At 46.8% G+C, this 19,339-nt stretch overlaps 1 long non-coding RNA gene across 1 annotated transcript in view; it reads right to left on the bottom strand.

The window, feature by feature from the left end:
• LOC143682656 (uncharacterized) overlaps positions 1–4,903 on the bottom strand; it is a 52,882-nt gene extending 47,979 nt beyond the window's left edge. Inside the window, exon 1 of the long non-coding RNA XR_013175215.1 lies at positions 4,732–4,903. This is a non-coding gene — a long non-coding RNA (uncharacterized LOC143682656). The remainder of the gene's footprint in view (positions 1–4,731) is intronic.
• Between the last annotated feature and the right edge of the window lie 14,436 nt (positions 4,904–19,339).

The following is a 19,339-nucleotide window of genomic DNA, read 5'->3' as shown; positions in this document are numbered from 1 at the left end:
ACAGTTTGTCTGCACAGAGGCTGCCGGAGATGCGAATGGCCAGCCACGCAGGCCGGAGACGGGGGACCGGCGGCCGGAGCCATCTACCACCAGAGGGACGCACTGAGCCCGAGGAGAAGGTCCTGCCACAGGAGCCAGACAAGCAGGGCCCCCTTTGCTGAAAGGTCTTTAAAAATACATGAAACCCGGGGGTTACTTTCTAGAAACCTCCAATCTCCAGATGGGTCCCTGGACCAGAAAAGTCCCGAAATGCAGAGGTGCCAGCCTCTACAGAGCATCAGCTAGCTCCATCCCCCTGTCCCATATTACTGACAGACTCTTCCAACACGAAAAAAATGGCCATAGCCCAAATACCCCTAAAGAGTGGGACAGAAATATCAAAGGTGATGATAGAGTTATACAGAGAAGGTAGGGTTTAACAAATGAGTATGATTGCCGAATCATTATATTGATATTTCTTTTAGCCTCCAGTATCTTAGAGCAGCCAGAAGTAAAAACCTAAAATTATGGAACTGTAATCCATAACAAATTCTGAAATCTATTCTACAACTAATTATTGCAGTGAGTTTTGAAATGCATTGCTTTTTGTATATATGTTATTTTCTACAAAAAAGAAAAAAGTTGATTGTAATGATAAATGCACAGCTATATGATGATATCATGAACCTTTGATTGTATACTTTGAATGGTTACATGGTATGTGAATATATAATATATATCAATTAAAAAATAGGTGAAACCATCCTGCCTCCAGGATGAGCAAATCTTAACATTCCTTGGAAGCCAGAGGTGGGATACATTCCCTAAGGAGCCCGTGGAGAAGGCAGTTCCTTTGTTAGTATCCAAATAGGCTGATGGTTTGAGATGGAAACAAAGAGCCCTAGGCTGGGGACCAGAAACCTGGGTAGTTCTAACTCAGCCACTACTTAGTTCTTTGAGCTCAAGCAAGACATTTGTATTTCTCTGAGCCTCAGTTCTCTTATCCACGAAGTGGATAGCATCTTATTTGTTCTCCCTTTCCCCAGGGGGGCAGGAGGTGGGTGTTTATAAGCCTCAAATGAAAAGCAAAGGAGACAGAAATCAGAACAGTGCCTGTTTGATGGAGGCAGGGATGGTCTGGGAAAGGTCCCAGACGGGGGAACTCTGAGCTGATGGAAATGCACCATAGCTTGGCTGGAGTGCCAATCGCTCGAGTATATAAGTTGTTGAAAATAGATCAAGCTGTACATCTAGGTAAATTATGCACCAACTTTTCCTAACTGAGAAGCAAATTTAAAGTGCTGAACAAATGAAAGATAACCCCTGTCATAAAGGAGGCTTTATTGGCCTGCTGTGAATAGGACATGTTCAAGTCAATAAAGTCGCACTTTGGCCTCGGATAGGAGATTATTTTGAAGTTCAGGTTCAATAGTTTCAGAAAACACATATGTTTGTGTCTAGTTCAAATTGGTCTGGTAGGTATTTTAAAAAAAACATTAGTTCAATTCAGTATTCCATCGAAAAATAATAATATTTGGATTCGGTTTTGGGTTCAGTGAATCAGGGCAGTGTTTGCCGACTGGGGGGGCCACAGTTCGGCTCAGTTCAAGTTCTGGTTAGAGTAGCCCAGCTTGAGCTGGCCCCTGGAAACTGGCCCACCGGCCATTGTCTGCACACTTTCATCCCTTCCAGGTCAGCATCAGTCAAGGAAGCCTTTTCCAGCCGCTTTCCTGTGCTGTGCCTTCCAAAAAGAGAAGCCAGAACTTGAGAGAAGAAAACAGCTCACTACTCTGGCTGTAGAAAATCAAACCTACAAGGGTGCACGGGTGGTTCAGTGGTAGAATGCTCGCCTTTCATGAGGGAGACCCAGGTTAGATTCCCAGACCATGCACCAAAAAAAAAAAAAATCAAACCTACACCCAGACTCTGGCACACGGCACGAGCTGGTCCCTGACATGCTGCTGCTCGGCAGGAGGAAGAGAAAACAGCCATGACATCTGGGCAGTGGATGCCCTGGCCACAGGGTGAGGGGGGGGGGTCGCAGTGCCCCTTTGTAGGTGGCAACACAAGGGAAAGAGAGTGCACCCTACCCAACCGTGCTCACCCCCAGGTCCACGCACGCAGCGGGCAGGGCACAAACTGTGGCCAGGGCAGCGCTGCATCCCCACCCCCAGGTCCCCTTGACAAGTCCTCCGCTGGGCATTGAATCACAGCCCCAACAAAAGACATGATCAACGCCCCATCCTATAGGGGGGACCCATTTTTAAATAGAACCTTTGAAGATGTGAAGAGTTAAGATGTGGACTCATCTGTAAATAGGACCTTCAAGGATCCTATTTAGATGACATCAAATTCGGGATGGGCCTTAATCCATATGACTGGAGTCCTTACAAGGTAGAGGAAATTCTGTCAGTAAAGGCCAGAAGTCAGCAGAAATCAGAGGAGAGGACAAAAGGAGAGCTAGGTGGCCAGGTGACTGAGGATTGCTGGAAAGCAAGCCCTGCCAGTACCTCGATGTTAGATTTCTAACCTCCGAAATCATGAGACAATAAATGACTGTTCTTTTGTTCAACCTATTGTATGGTATTCATTAGAGCAACCCTGACTAACTATGGCATCTTCCCAGACCACCCCAAGCACAGGGCCTTTCCCCTTCCAAGCTCCTTTGCACTCTCTGTCCCCCGTTGGGCTCAGAGGGCACATGTGTGGTGTCACAACTTTCTTCTTCCGCTTTGGCATTTCTCCTTGAGAGCAAGACTCCCAACTTCCTCTTCCAAGACTCCCAGCAGGAGCTGGCACAATGAGCAGAAGACTCAGCTCAGGACTACTGACGGATGTTTCTGAATTGTCATCTAATGTAGCATGGGAACAAATGTCTAAGGGAGTCTACAAAAAAAGAAGGCTTACCTCCCTTGCTGTCCCCTTCCCTCCAGTCAGGCTCATCCTGTCCTGGCTCCACTACAGAACAACCTGCAGAAGCCCAGGCCTCTATCTCCTGGACCCTGCCCACTTCTTCTGCCACTATCCCTACCTTATACCTCACTCTCCAGATCACCTGGACGTTCTATGACTCTGTCCCTTTGCACATTCTTCCACCCAACAGGGCCTTCCTCCTCCTGTCTTCCTGAATAACTCCTCCTGGGTGCTTCCCAGGCAGACCTGACCACTTTGTAGACAGACAGACCAGGTGAGGAGCGCATCACCTGGCTTTCAAACACCTCCAGCTTTACTCCTGTGCATGCTCACATCTAGCACACTCTGCTTTGCTGATTAATTATCTCCCAAAGAGTTCCTCACTGCCTGACACACAGGCTTCCGTTGGCAGGACTGCCATGTACAGTTGTGCAGGTTACTTACTGCACAAATGTGCCTGGCCAAGAGGAACTAATGGGAGCTGAACCCTGCTTACCAAGCATGCTCCTGGGGCTGCCTCTGTCCAGACGTGGTACCTTTCCCTCATTCTCTCCCATGAAGACAGTTGCAGCCCTGTCCATCAGGCCTCTCCCAGCAAGTACACACAGATCCAGGAGAGGAGAGTTGGCACCTTGGACAGCCATCTGGCTAAGCTCGTCCCTCCCGCATCCTGGTTGCAGCGACTTGCTGAGGAGTCTGTCTGCTGCTGGACCCGCAGCTCTTGCAGGCATGGCCTAGAGAGCTAAGGCTTGTCTCTGTAACAGTAGCCCTGAGCACAGCCCTCGGCGTGGGCTCTTGCCCAGCTAAGAACTGGTTTTGCTGAATGAATCTAGGAACATGTGAATCACCTCAGATTGGTTTCCATGCTCAGGTTAAGTGTTTTTCTAGCTTTTTCTGTCAGAACCAGACGCCATTTCATGACGAGCTATGCCTGCTGTCCCCACCCGCATGGCAAGGGAAAGCACAGTGAACTTCTATCAGGATCTGTCTTCCTGCCACCCAGCCCCTGCCCACTTCAGCCAGATGTACCCTCTTCCCTGTGTTCCCACATCAGGTCCCAAACTCACCAAGCGTGGGGTTTGTTCTTGTCCTAAAAGATATTTTAGATAACCTGGGCTGTGCAAGAGGTAGATGTGGTTACCAAGGCCTCTTGCTAGTGTGGTCTTTCACCCACCCTCCCCCAGTGGTGTCATCACCCCCTCTAGACCTTAGTACCCAGACATGCCACCTCAGCATGGCCCAATGTCCTCTCTCCTGCTCCCTGTGCCCTGCCCGGGTTCCCACAAGCCCCATCTCCTGACATGCTGCTTCCCCCAGAATGTCAAGCCCTCAAGGAGATCCTGGGCTGCTGACCCAGCTCAGACGACCACCCAGCACCCTTCATAACTGTCCATGCCCATGACCCATAGCTGCCTACCACCTTGGCTTCACATACTTGCCAGCAAAAGCAACTTCTCAGCTCACAACCTCAGACATCCTGGAGACAGCGGTGTACAGCAGAAGCACATGGGTTTTGGAGTCAGGGAGACCTGGGTTCAAATGTCAGCTTTTCCCTCCCCATCCTAAGGTTTTGGCAGCTTGTTTAACCTCTTTGAACCTCAGTTTCTTCTTTTGTACAGTAGGAATGATAGTACTACCACCGATGTATATTCAAAGAGATAGAGAGCCAGCAAAGCGGCTGGTACTCAATCAGGGTGACCAACTCGTCCAGGTTTGCCCAGGACTTTCCCAGATTTAGCATCTAGGAAATCCTTAGCCCTGGGTTTCCTGGAGACCCAACTGCTGAGTGATCCCACAGCTCCTGGCCAGGCCAATCAGGGAGGGCATAGCCCAACAAACCTCCATGGAGTCCTCCTCTGACCTTCGCCTTCCCAGCCTCTTGAGAGAAAATGGAAAGGGATTTCACTCCTTTTATTAAGACAGTAGGGGGGGGAGAACATGTTTTTAACTCCGAAACTTCAAACGTTAAACCCCCACCCAGCCGGAACAAAGCGCAGCGCTCAGTGCACGCGGCGGGGCCCGGCGGCGGCATGATTGGCTGATGCAGCAGCGACGCCTGCTGGCCACGGCCAGGCCCGGGTTCGAGCTCGCTCGGGCGCCTCTCCGCCTCGCTCTGGATTTCCTGCGGAGGCCCCATTATTTGCTGCCTGACCAGGCTGTCCAGGCCCCAGGTGGCTGCAAGGAACAGGCCGCGCCTCCTGACCCTCCACCCGGAGCCGGGAACGGGCAGCCCCGCAGGCCCCGAGGTGCAGGGGTTCGTAGGCGGGTGGGGCGGGGCGGGGCGGGGCTGGCGGTGCGGGCCGCTCGCAGCCCCTGGGTGCCTGGGCGGGAAGGACAAGCGGCCGCAGCGCCTGTGCTCTGAGGAACGCGGCCTCCCTCACAGCCTTCAAGAACCAGGAGGCCGAGGAACCTGGGCAGTGCCGAGGGGTCCCTGGCCCAGCCACCTACTTCCTCTTCAGTGCTCCTCAAATGTCCTAAGAAGACATCATTTCCCCCATTAAAATTATTAATTCTGACAAAAATCATCACTTTCTCAGAACACTTCATTTTCTGTTTGTTTCAATGCAGTACTGGCTTCAGGGTTTCCTTGGGGAAGAAATATTTTGGCAGCTCATGGGCATGATGGGGACATGCCCGCAAGCGTGGAACCACAAAAGCATGTCGAAGTGAGGACACTGGGTGTCAGCTGCCTCCCTGGCAACTAACTACCTGACCACAGCCCGTACTCCAGCCTTAGAACAGGCACTATTCGAAAATCAGCAAAATCACGGCCAGTACATGTCTGAAGGGCCAATGGTCTAGTTTGCTGTTCCCATTTGACAGATGGGAAAACCGAGGCTCAGAGAGGTGCAGTGACTTGCCCAGCGTTCCACGCCTGGTCTCAGGGTTTGCGCTCATCCTCTGTGCTTTCCACTGCTCTATGCTACGCTTCAGGCTCCTGAAAGGAGTCATAAATATGTTTGGGAATGCCATGGCACCCAAGAGAAAAGCTGAATACAGCCTTAAATGTTCATCAGTAGGAGGACCGATTAAATAATGTACACCAGACAATGGAATATCACACTGACCTCAAAAAGGAGATATATTGCATATATGTAAATGTGTGTATGGATATATATTTGTATATGCATGTATATGTATGTATATTTGTGTACATATATGTGCACACATACATAAACACATGCCAATTACAAAATAGAATCATATGGACTTATTCTCAGTTAAGATCCTGGAAAGCCTGAATGGGGTGATTTGAGAGAGTTTAATGAACGGATTTATTTATAGGGTTTAAGAAAATCAACAAGGGATCGTGAAGCAGCCAGAGACCAGTAACCATGCTTAGGGCTGCAGAGTAAAGGGAGGAGGCAGTTATGGCGGTCCACAGGGGTAAGCTATAGGGAGGGGCTCCCTGGCAGGCACTGTGGCCGCCAGGGGAGAGCAGCATCCAGCAGCTGAACTGGCGGGGAATAATTGTCCCAGCCCAGTCACACTTTACATTTCTTGCCAGAGGCAGAGCCTGTTGATGTGTCCACCTCCTGGGCAGGGGGGCGGTCGGGGAGGGTGGGGAGTAGACCAGGAGGAAGGGGCCCAGGAGGAGAGCCACGCCACTGAAACCATGTGCAAATTAAGAGTCAAGAGGGTCGAGGGTGTTCCTCTTGGGGGACAGAGGACCCAGAATTGCCTGGAGAGAGGGAATGACACTATGACTATTTGACTTAATAGCACCTAGCAGATACGAAGTTTATAATCACCACTAAAAAGCAAAATATTTCATTTGGGTGGGGAACAATACTTAGAATTCAGTGTGCTCTAGTGGAAAGAGCCCTCGTGGGGGGAGAGGGGGGAGGTCAGCTGGCTGGAGCACTGTTCTCACTTCCTTCAAATCCTGTCCCATCTTCCCACTCCAACCCACCCTCATGTCTCCTTGCTCCTAGCTCCGCGTAGACGTCACGTTGGAGGGCTAGCGCCCACTTTGGGCTGTACTATACTGCCCCATTTAAACAAGGCATGTGTATCCACGGCTAGACAGCGTCCACCTCAGGTCCTTGGCAACAGCCCAGCAGTGGGCACAGAGTAGGTGCCCACTGACCACACGGTCATGACAGACTGATTGAATGCACCGGCTCCGCATCTAACCAGCAGGAGGTCCCGCTGCCAGAAGTCATTGAACTTCAGCGTCCTCATCTCTCAGGTGGAGAGATTGATGGGGCCTCGCTCACCTCCCAGGGCTGCGGTGATTCGGAAACTTTGCGAAAGGGCTAGCACACATGCGAAATCTATGTGTCAGGAGGAACACAGTCGGACTGGGGCACCTTTGCAAATGCTTTTCTTTTCCTTATTAAAAAAGAAAAAAATGTGTTTAAGAAGAGTGATCACGTCTCTTCATTTCCTGCCCTCTCCCCTCTGCAGGAGCATGAGACATTTAATTCAGGGTCGCAGACTCTGTTTCCGTCTGGGGGAGACAGGCCTCAGGGGAATGGCCCCCTTTAGGAATTTGTACCGGCTGGGAAATATAATCCAGTGTTTCCCAGCCATCATTTAGCAGAGTTGTCATCAGAGTGGTTTGCTCCCACCCGGCCCTGCCCCCCCCCCCACTTCCCCGCCCCTCACCCCCAAGTCCCTGAAGGACCGACTTGGTGACTCTCTTCATACTTAGGAACAAGCAAATCTGCGAAAACTTAGGAGGCCTCAGCTGAACCGAAACGTTTTTCAAAGAAACACTTTCCAGCCCAAGAAAGGTAATATCCTGGAGGGCTGCCCGCCTTCCTGCAATTAACTAGAATACCACCCAACGGCGCTTTTGTTGGCTACCATTTCCCATGGAAATACCTCAAATGCTTTTCCTCCTGGTGGTTCAGCAACTAGAGACATGGAAACAGACAGCAGCCCTAAAATGGGACCTTTGTCTCTTTCCTGTTCAAGCTGCGGAAGGGCAGCCAGGACCACAAGCCCTTCCTCCACCACCCACCCCACCTGGGCACCGTGGGCGAGGGGCAGGGAGCCCCTGAGGATGGGGGAAGGGCGCTGTCTTGAGGAGGGCCCCAGGGGCTAAGGCTCTACCAAATGTGCATTCAAGTCCAGCCCCACCAATTAATAGCTCTGTGACCTTGATCAAGAGACTTCACCCCCAAACCTCCACTTCCCTATCTCTTAAATGGGGGAAATAAACCTTGCAGGGTTGTTGTGGAAACTCAATGAAGTAACATTTGTAAAAACTCCTGACACACAGTAGGCGCTCCTTACAGGGTAGTTTTCGTTGTACACCTTGGGCTGAAGCGCTTCCCTGTCCTACTACAACGCTGTCCCCTTTTCAAATCTCAATACTCCAGGAAGGATTAACCTTGGGGGGTCTCTAGGAGCCCATCAGGAACCAGAAAGGAAGTGCTTTGGGAGCAAGTGGAAGGTTAAGAAGAGGGGTCAGCAAAACCAAGTTGCAGAGCAACCAGTCTGTCACATCCGGACCAGTGGGCAGGGGTCCCCCAAAGCAAGCTTTTGGGACATCTAGGCCCCCTGCACACTAGACGATGCCCCCTCTGATGCCTGGGTTGCAGGAGCCGCCTCCCGTCCCCGCCCAGCTGTCTGCGCCATGTCATCAGCGGCAAAGGAGCTCAGATTCCCCCAATAGCGGGGCCGAGAAAGAGAACTGGCTTGCTGGGCCCTGTCCTCCATCATCAGGCCAGCATGTACTTCCATGAGCTCAACACATGCTCACTGCCCTTCTCTCGGACTCTCCCCTCTCCTGCTCTGGTGACCTTCCATGGTGACAGGAGCTTATTGGGACAGGACTTCTCATTTCGAGAAGGCAGGCAGTTGTCACCTAGTGTAGCTGTCGGCCCGGGAAAGGCCTCTTTCCCCAAATGATCTGTTCCAACTGCAGTGTCGGTGTCCGAAACTAGCCACTGCCTCAATTTCCCAGCTGCAAAAGCAAATACTCATACAAATACTTAAACAACAGGAATTTATTGGCTCCTGGTTTTGAGGGTAGGAGTCCAAAATCGAGGTGTTAGCACGGTGATGCTTTCTCCCAGGCTGTGGCCTTCTGGAGCTGGCTGCTGGTGAGCTTTGGCCCTTGGCTTTTCTGTCACATGGAGATGGCTTCTCCTTTCTCCTCCAGGCTCCGCTGACTTCCGGATTCTTCCGGCTTTCTCCCTGCACTTGCCAGAAGGGTTCCAGTAATAAGACCAAGACCTATCCTGATTCACTCGGGCCACGGCTTAACTGAAAAAAAAATCTTCAAAAAGTCCAGTTTACAATGGGTTCACACCCACAGGAATGGATTAGGGTTAAGAACATGTTTTTTTCTGGGGTACATAACTCAGTCTGTTACGGCCATGTATTTCTGTAAGCAGGAAATGCACAATTTTGAAATTTTTCAAACCAAAGAGGAAATAGGATGGCAAGTAAAGAAAGAAAAGAAGAGGTGGGGAAAGGGGTTTTGTTGTTGTTTTGCAGGGAGATTGGAAATGTACGAGTAAAATAATTGTGTTATTTTATGACTCTGATTTGTGTTTTATTTTGCTCAATAAATCATCCTGTTTAGTATTGTATCTCTCTGATCCACTTTGAGATAAGACAATGTATAAATTGGTTATTTAATACAAGGCGAATACATGAACTCTAAATTTATAATTCGGTCAGAGAATAATAAATTTGCTGGTAGATTTTCATTTTTAACTTTTTAATTTTTTGTTAAAAACATACTTCTTGGCTGCCAACCCTTTATAAATCTAGCTTTTCACTTTTGTGAGTTTCTGAGAATAAGTCAAATCATAATACAAGAAGAAATTGTTGCTAAAGGAGAGCAAAACTTTGGATATAAGATCCTTCTGACCTTGTCAAGGGAGGAGTGATTCTGAGCCCCAAAATAAAATAGCCAAGGGCTGGGAGAAAGAGGAAGAGACCCTGGGCATCTGTCACTAACCCACCTTATTGTACAGAGAGATCAAGAGTGGCAGAATGGGGAACAGCAGTAGCCACAGAGACGGGAGTAACAAGGGGTACAGGGCAGACACTGGAGTGAAGAATTCTGATGGTTAAATTTACCCAATTTGCAATTGTGCTTAAGAAAGTCCCGGTGTCATTAGATTTATTAGTTATGCTGTGTTAAAAAAAATTGTCATGCAGTTGAGTCTTTCAAGAAAGTGTCAGATGGTCCAAGTTTTCTCTTTTTGAGAGCCTTCTGTTTGTTCAGTAAATAAAAAAGAGAGTTGAAACAAAAGAATCGGTCAACTAAAGCGATGTCAACCCACTCCAATACAGCGTTGCCAGCAAAAAGCAGGACTCGCGCAAGCTCTGACGGAAAGACGTTTTCCTCACCCGGAGCGGAGAAACAGCAAGGCCAGCGTCACTAGCTGGTGTCGGCTCTCCGAGGCCAGCAGGTCTCAGTCCGTGGCAGGGAGGCAGTCTACACGCAGCACTCCTCTCGTTTGTGTGTCTGTGTATGTGTGTATATGTGTGTGTGCGTGTGTGTGTGCGTGTGTGCGCTGCCACAGTGCTCCCTCCCCAGTCAGGGACAGACATAGCACCGGGTGTGAGCTGGACATCATGAAACACAGCACCAGAATCAGGCTGTCTCCAGCGAATGTCAACATGTGCTCAGGACAAAGGGGAAGGAGTGTCCCGGCAGTCCCCTTATCTACTAAGGAATTGTGTTTTAGCCAGTCAGGCTGGCACATCTGGTCCTGAGGGTCTCAGGGAAGCTGGAGGGCCCCGCTAGGACAGCCCCCTCCCACAAATAGAAACTATCACCCATTTTTGCACCCCTGAAATAAGAGTTGTTCATCCTCACAATGAATATAACTATGTGGATTGAAGTGTTATGGTCACACGCATTTCACAGACGCGGATACTGAGGCAGAGAGAAAGGGAGTGACTTGCCCAAGGACATACAAGTATTGTGGAGAAATTGGGTTCAAATACAGTTTGGCTCCAGTGTCCTTACACTACCTCTTTTTGCGTCTCTTTTCTCACAAAGGCTCTTAAGGAACACTTCAGATAACGCAAAACGACACTTTAATTGCTGCTCACGCCCCATCCCCTCCCCCTCCATCTCTCTTCCCCAGAGCATCCACCACTGTGTGTCTCTCTTACAGCTCATGTCCTTACAGCTTGGCTACTTGACCTCCTTGTACCTCTGTTCTTCCTCTAGGACAAAGATGATAAAAGCTTCTCCCTTGTTGGGTTATTGAGAAGATTAAATGAATCGTGAGGGTTAAACGAAGATGGCCTCAAACGGGCTTCAGCTTTTACTACATATCCTTGATGAGGGCACGTATCTGGTGGTGTCCGGGTGTATTGGTTGGTAAACAAATGGAAGCTATTAGGTGCCGGTTGGTGACTAACCCTTGCCACGCAGGTCCTTCCCTGGGACTCCCGTACCTGCCCACCATCGAGCAACTAAAGGGTTAACACCTGGCTCAGCAAGGGGCTTCCAGGACCTAGGTGACTGCCCCTCAAGGCCTGGGGAGCCCCGGGTGGGGATTCCTGCACCCACCAGCCCTCCGAATCCCCTGAGTGCAAGCCCTCATTCCCACAGGCCTTCTTGGCCATAGCAGCCCGAACCCCTTGGCAGTGGTGTGGACATCCTGGCATGGAATGACCACCTGTCCTCCCTAACCCCTCCCACCCCAAAGGTTGTAGCTGCCCACTGCCTGGAGTAGCCCTCCCATGGCCATGGGTAGAACTGCAGCGTCTTCGGGACTGACCCTAACAGAAGCTGGAGAGCAGGTGGGCAGGCAACTTTAAGGACCAAAGTAGGCACCCCTGTGACAGGAGGAGGTGAAGCAGGATGGCCCAGGCCCAGGGGACAGTTTTGGGGTCAGAGGCCACCTGAGAGTTGGTCCCTCTTTCTACAGTATCTGTTGAATTTCACTTCCTTTTAACGGGACACACCAATTAAAATTCATTAAGCACCTGGCCATCAGGTCAATTTAAGCAACAAAAATGAGAGCTAATACTGACATGGTGCTTGCTCACTGCTAGGCACCATTCTAAATGTATTATACCATCGATACCACCATCGACATCATCGCCCCGTTTTTATGGGTCAGGAATCTGAGAGCAGGGGTATTTTAAACTTAAATGTCAAAACTAGGCAATCTGACAACAGAGTCCACAGATTTAGCCACCAGGCTGTATCACCTCCCATCCACCTAAAAGATCAGAATTGACCTAATTACATAGGACATTTCAAGGAATTAATTTTAATAATTTAGTCGATACTAGAGATATGGAATATATGAAAAGTTCAGGCAAGTAATTGCTGTTCATTTAGCAGAAACTGAGAGAAGATAACTTCATTTATAACTTCATGGGTGTTCAGAAACATTTTCTTAGTAAAGATACAAGTCAATCAATGACTATCAATTTATTAGGGAAATTGTTGGAAGTGTTTGATGCCATTTTTTACATGAAATTTTGGCCCAAACAGGCGTATCATTCAACCAGGGTCAGCCACAGCATAGAAGAGCTCACACACCAATAATTTCTAAAAATTACCAAATAATTCAGAAATTGTGAGATTTCTTTGATATACAATCTGTGCTATGATTTAGAGAATATATTTTTAATTTTTGATGGCTATCTTGACATATAATTTATATTATCATTCCAGTTACACATTTGAGAATCACTGCTGTCCCTCACCAATAAATAAGAAAATTTTACCTGTGGGTTGCTAAATTTTCATAAACCTATCTCATAAGTGTATCTTTCTTCATTTGTTTTTCTCATCCATTTCTTTTCATTACTGCACAGCAATTCCTCTTGAGGCTCTTCCATGTTTTATCCACTCACTTACTGATGGATGTTTAGGTTTTTTCCCACCTTATACATTTCTCCTTGTGTACAAGTTGAAAAGTTTCTCTAGGGTATAAATGCTGAAATAGAATTGCTGCACCGTACGACCCAAACATTTTCCATTTTATCAGGTTCTGCCCACTTTCTCTCTCCTACCACCAGCCTATTAAATGATAATTTTTCCTTTCATCCTCATCAATGCTTGATACTGTCAGACTTTAATTTTTTCAGTCTGTGAAAACAGCATCCCATGTTGTTTTAGTTTTCATTTTCTTGATTACTGGTGTGGTTGGGCATCTTTCCATATGTGTATTAGACATTAAGAAATCTCTTCTGTGAATTGCCTCTTCATATCCCTTGCTACCAGGACAATTGTCTTCTTCTTTAATTGAATTGGAGTCCTTTATAAATTCTGGCTAGCAATCCTTTATCTGCTATATATATCACAAATCTGTTCTTTGTATTTTCGTTTTTACATGGTGTCTTCTGCCATCCAGAAAACAAAGTCAAATTTATCGTTCTCTTTGTTTTTGGTTGGGGGATGAAGGTAGTAATCTTATTTAAGAACACCTGTTTTATCATAAGACCTTAAAGATATATTCCTTTTTTTCTAATAGTTCAGAATTTTTTTTTTATGTTAAGTTCTTAAAGCACCTGGAATTTATTTTTGCATATGAGATGAGTCAGGGAGATAAAGCAAGGAGACACACAGAAGGAAACTGAGGAGGCGAGGAGGCAGCCACTAAAAATAATGTTGCAGAAAAAAAATTAACATCATGAAAAAATTTACCCATACATGAGTCCCATCTTTTTAAAATTTCAAAATTGCATTTTCAGCAAACATCTATGGTTAATTTTTGAAGGCTATGTCCATGTCATCTTTCGGAGTCCTACTCCTTCCTCTCCATCACCCCTTCCCCACCAGAGTCAACGTCTCCTCCCCCTGTACCCCCACTTCCTTTTGTCAAGTCCAGTCTTTTCTAGTCTCTGGGAAGGGAAAAAGTGTTTCCCCCATAATCATTCTTTGACCTTTGATCTGTGATGAGATGTCCCAGTTTGCCTGGACAGTCCAACTTTCTCTGATTGTCCCAACCCCCCTAAATTAGCATATTTGATACCCAGTACAAATTGTTTTTTTAAACACCTTTAAGCTTTTTATAAATTAAAAAAATCACTGATTGAGCTAAAATGTGCACTAATCAAGCAAAAAAGATTACAACTCATAATCAGTTTCCCTGATTAAATTTTTTTTTAATTTCCCCTGATTAAATATTAAATGCAAACAAAAGCTCAAAGTTGTCATGAAGAATGAAAGAATTCAAGTCATTCAAGTTATATTTCTCCATCTTTACAACCACTGTGCTATCATCGTTTGTTTCAAATATATTGTTTAAACCCAGGAGTATCCCAACAGAGGTTGAAGACAGAAATTCCTCCCTGAGCTTGAAGGATTTTGACTGTTGATGAACTTATTCTCCAAAAGAAGGTGTTGAGTCACCACGTGTCAGGGGCCCACTGTATACCTGAGTGTTCTCCGAATTAACTTCCACGTAGAAATCAATATTTACCACTTATTAAAACATGCTAATTTGAAGCTTACATACCTGTTAAAACTCAAAAGTAATCATAGCAATTGTTTAGGACTTAGACCAACAAATTTTTTTTATTTTAAAGAGAAGTATGTTATCACCGATGGGGTTCAGAATTGTCACTGGGTGGTAATAATGAAAAGCAAACCACGGCAGGGGACAAACTGATTTTTAGTCTGTTTTATTATTGTTTTCACATTTTTAGGAATGTTTTACTATTGCTGGACTTCTTCCACTACCCGCACCATTTTCACTTTCAGGAATGTTCCAGCTTAGATGATAAATTATACGAATCTTTGTTTTTGCCTAGAGGTTGGGGGAAGGAAAAAGGCCCATGGGTCAAGTGAGAGAGACAGACGCTCAGAGATATACAGAGGACAGTCAGATTAATACTTTAAGACGTAGCCCTGCACATGCTTAATGGGCAGGAATCTGTCTCTGCAGGACTGCCGCCTTGCTTCTCTAAGCCTCCTTCACGTGCTAGCCCTTCAGGTTGAAGAGGGACCCGATGTTATTTCACTCCCATCGCACCAGCCCTTCCCTCAACCACACTCCCACATGGGACATATCACCATGCTTCCCACATCATATTCAGAACTGGAGCACAATTCCCCCGACAATCTTATACTGAGGCTTTGGTCCCCAAATCAGGCAGAGTCTTCCATTGATCTTCATTTAATTTTCCATATTATTACCTTCATCTCCTCATCCTGTCTGGTTAAAATGTTTTTGCGTCTAGTAATACTATTTGAAATATCACTCTTCTGACTGGTTTCAATCATCCCCAAATGTAGCAAATGTATGCTTTTTAGATGTGTGCATACACATAGAAATGCTAAGGAGTGCCAGCTCAAGCCAGAGCCTGGGGCACACCACAGATCCATCCTTGAGAATACATCATTCCCTTAGTCATACATTATGTGCTGAACTTGTATCTTCCTGCTTTTATTTCTTTAAACATAGTCCTATCTTGAACGGATTTTGTAAAACAAAGGTAGCCACTAAGTCTTTCTCCAGACATTTAATGTTATTTAATCAAGAGTTCTGCTTTATGTGAAAAGTAACACTGACTGGAGTAGTTACTCTTTCTGCTCTCTCATTTACTCACACAGGCCCCTAACCTCACCAGGTGCTACCACACACCTGGTGACACTGTCTGAAATTTGGAGTACTACATTGGGGAAAATAATCAGCTTCCTGAAGGATGTCTTTGCACATCCAGAAGGTTCAGAGAGCATCAAGTAGGGCTGATGTGGCCTGCCCTGGTGCTGGGGACCAAGGGGCCTTCTATGGCTTCCATTGTCAGCCTCTTCTTTGACACGATGGCTACTGAACCAGCCATCAGGTAGCAAGGAGAAAGCGGGTAAGAGGGGCTCACACTCTTTTTAGGAACAGGTCTCCCAAACAATGGACTTCCATCCCACTGGCAAGGACCCCATCATTTTTCATATGGGCTTTGGAAACTGGTTGTTAAACAGTACTGAGAATGTTAATTGAGAGAAAAGTAGTGATTTTTGGGAAAAAAAATACAAACAGGCTTAAAGGCTAGGCCATGCGCAGGAAGTAACTTTGAATTCCTTTCCTAAACAATACAGGGAAGTTATTTGTAAAATATATTTGTTGGGATTATCTAATCTGTAACAGTAACCACCACCCCACCCCACCCCCAAGTAGCAATGGTTTAGTTCTGTTTCTCATTTCTGAATGTATTAAGTGATGGTAATACCTACTGTAAGAAAATTAAGTTTAGCTAATTAAGTTTAGCTAAAAATTAAGTTTCACACAAGATGGCACAGGAAAGGGCTGCAGAACAACTCAGGCTGCAGGCAGGGAAGGAGAGCGCCTCTGACATAAGCCTAGAATTGGCGCACCGAACAGGGAGAAACAAGTTTAAATAACACCCAGGGTCATCGAAATAAAAAGCATAATCAAAAGTGGGAAACTTCCGCCAGAAATTTGGATTAGTTAGGTTTCCAGATAGGCTTAAACTCTGGAGTATCCAATCAGCGGAGAAACAGGAGAGGGTCTTGCGGGTTAGATAAATATCACTGTTTCTGCTTGCCAGCACACCGACCACCATTTTTCAGGTAGGCGCCCGTTCTTGCAAGATTGTGAATAAATTTCTTCTCCACAGTCGGGTGAGGGCTTATTCTCTTTCAAGTATGGTGTTCTTTCTAACACCTACCATTTACTGGAGGTCTGTTCTGTACCAGGCACAACCCTAGATACTTCACAATTAACCTTCACAAAACCTTATGAAGTAAGTCCCCATTTTACAGGTGAAGAGACTTAAGCTCAGAGAAGGTAGGTAACTTTCCTAAGGTCACACACCTTCCTGGTGGTAAAGCCTGTGTGAGTCCAAAGCTCTTTCCACTCTGCCTGCTGCCTGCTCCTCAGGGGATGACAGGTGCCCCTCTCACTTCTCCTCTGTCAAGACTCTCTAGGGAAGGAAGAGCATCACCCAGAAAACTACAGAATCACCGGAAGCATGTTCACCAAGACCGGCTGTGCTGGTTTGAAATGATGTATGCACCCTGGAAAGCCATGTTTTAATCCTAATCCCATTTTGTAAAGGCAGCCGTTTCTTCTAATTCCTATTCAATACTGTGTGTTTGAAACTGTAATTAGATCATCTCCCTGGAGATGTGATTTACTCAAGAGTGGTTGTGAAACTGGATTAGGGGACGACATGTGTCCACCCATTCAGGCAGGTCTGGATTCGTTTCTGAAGTCCTATAAAAGCGGAAATATTTTGGAGACTGAGAGCGATTCAGAGAGCAGAGCAGAACGACATAGCCATGAGAAGCAGAGTCCACCAGCCAGTGACTTTTGGGGATGTAGAAGGAAAATACCTCCCGGGGAGCTTCATGAAACAGGAAGCCAGGAGAAGAAGCTAGCAGAACACGCCGTGTTCACCCTTCCAGATGAAAGAGGAGCCCTGACCATATTCACCATGTGCATTTCTTGAGAAAGAAATCCTGAACTTCATCGGCCTTCTTGAACTAAGGTATCTTTCCCTAGATGCCTTAGATTGGACACTTCTATAGACTTGCTTTAATTGGGGCATTTTCTCAGCCTTTGTAAACTACCAACTGATTAAATTCCCCTTTTTAAAAGCCATTCTGTTGCCGGTATATTGCATTCTGGCAGCTAGCAAACTAGAACACTGGCTTTCAGAACATACATGTTAATAGCTAAAAACTAAAACTGAAAAGTGTTTCCACACTCGTCACCCCATGCTGCTCTTCCCACTGATTTTTTAAATACCACAGAACCATATGTTTTGGTTGTCCTTCTGCTTCACTGAGTACAACTGTTCTAGTTTGCTAGCTGGCAGAATGCAATATACCAGAAATGGAATGGCTTTTAAAAAGGGGAATTTAATAAATTGCAAGTAATAGTTCTAAGGCTGAGAAAATATCCCAATTAAAGCAAGTCTATGGAAATGTCCAGTCTAAGGTATCCAGGAAAAAATACCTTGATTCAAGAAGGCCAATGAAGTTCAGGGTTTCTCTCTCAAGTGGAAGGGAACATGGCAAACACAGTCAGGGTCTCTCTTTCATCTGGAAAAGCACATAGTGACCACGGCATCCTCTGTTAGCTCCCTCTCTGGCTTCCTGCTTCATAAAGCTCCCTAAGAGGCGTTTTCCTTCTTCATCTCCAAAAGTCACTGGCTAGTGGACTCTCCAAAATGCTTCCTCTTTTAAAGGATTCCACTAAACTAATCAAGACCCACCTGGACTGGGTAGAGACACGTCTCTACCTTATCAAGTTTAATACCCATACAGACTGAGTCACATCTCATGTGACTTGAGATAACCTAATTAAGTTTCCAACCTATAGTACTGAACAGGGATTAGAAGAAACTGTTGCTCCCACGAGATCAATTAGAATCAAAACATGGCTTTTCTAGGTTACATGAATCTTTTCAAACTGGCCAACAACTAATCAGCACACTCACTAAATGCCAAGGACGTCTGAGTCAAGACTCCACAGAACAGTGTGTCTCCAGGTGCCTGTTCCTTGCTGGCCACCCCACTAAGTCCCATGTGCCTTGGCAACTACCATGTATAATGGGTCAAAACAATCAAACCTGTGACGCTGAAACTGGTGCCAGGCTCTCTCCCGTTTCTTTATACACAAGCAAGTCAAGAAGTCTTGAAAATGGTGATCAATACATAACTATGTGATGACATTGTGAGCCACTGATTGTACACCATGTATGAATGTATGTGTGTGAAGATTTGTTAATAAAAATATTTAAAAAAAAAAAAAGAAGAAGAAGAAGTTATGAAAAGCATGGGTGTAAAAAGACTCTCCCTGTTTGGGGGATTGGCAGCTCACTGGCCTGGCTCTCCTGACAACCTTTTACCTGAACAGCGATACAGATAAGTCAAAATCAGAGAGTGTAGGTAATTGGGCCCAAGTCACGCAGCTTAAAAAAATAGCAGTCATGACTCAAACTGGGACTTCGGACCCTTAGAACAAAGTTTGTTCTTGTTCCCGAAAGTTCTCTCCTCAGTGTCTCCTGTCCTCCCCTCCCTGCCCTGTGGAGCAGCCTAAGTCACTACCTGGAAATGACCAGAGTTAAAGTTCAGCTACTAGTGTGGGTGCCGGGGGAGGGGTGGCGCCTGACGAGGGGATCTGATGTGTGGGGGTGGTGCCCTGGGTTGGAAGGGGAGGGAAGGGGGAGAGGGAGGAGTCCCAGAAAGGGAAGAGGAGGGAAGGGAAGGGAAGGGAGGACCAAGGGAAATAGAGAGGTTAGTCCTTCAGGGTATGTCGAAGGCATGGTTTCCAAAACCTTAGATCTAGTTACAGAGCCAAGAGATGACCCTGGAAGAAACCACTAACTAACACAGGAAGAGGCACCTAAGCGACAGAGCAGGGCAGCGGTGGACCAGGGCGGTGGCCCGAAGCCCGGACGCGCAGAGAACCCGCGAGGGCCGGCGGGGAGCGAGAAGAGCCGCGACCCCGACGAGGAGGGAATGAATGGAGCGCCGAGCTGCAGGCCCGCGGGCAGGGGGGCAGCGGCTGGGAATGGCGCCCACTGAACACGACGT

The sequence above is a fragment of the Tamandua tetradactyla genome, chromosome 5 (genome assembly GCF_023851605.1).
Source record: "Tamandua tetradactyla isolate mTamTet1 chromosome 5, mTamTet1.pri, whole genome shotgun sequence".
Lineage (NCBI taxonomy): Eukaryota > Metazoa > Chordata > Mammalia > Pilosa > Myrmecophagidae > Tamandua > Tamandua tetradactyla.
The sequence above is the reverse complement of the archived record's forward strand: the minus strand, read 5'-3'. Positions and strand labels throughout refer to the sequence as shown.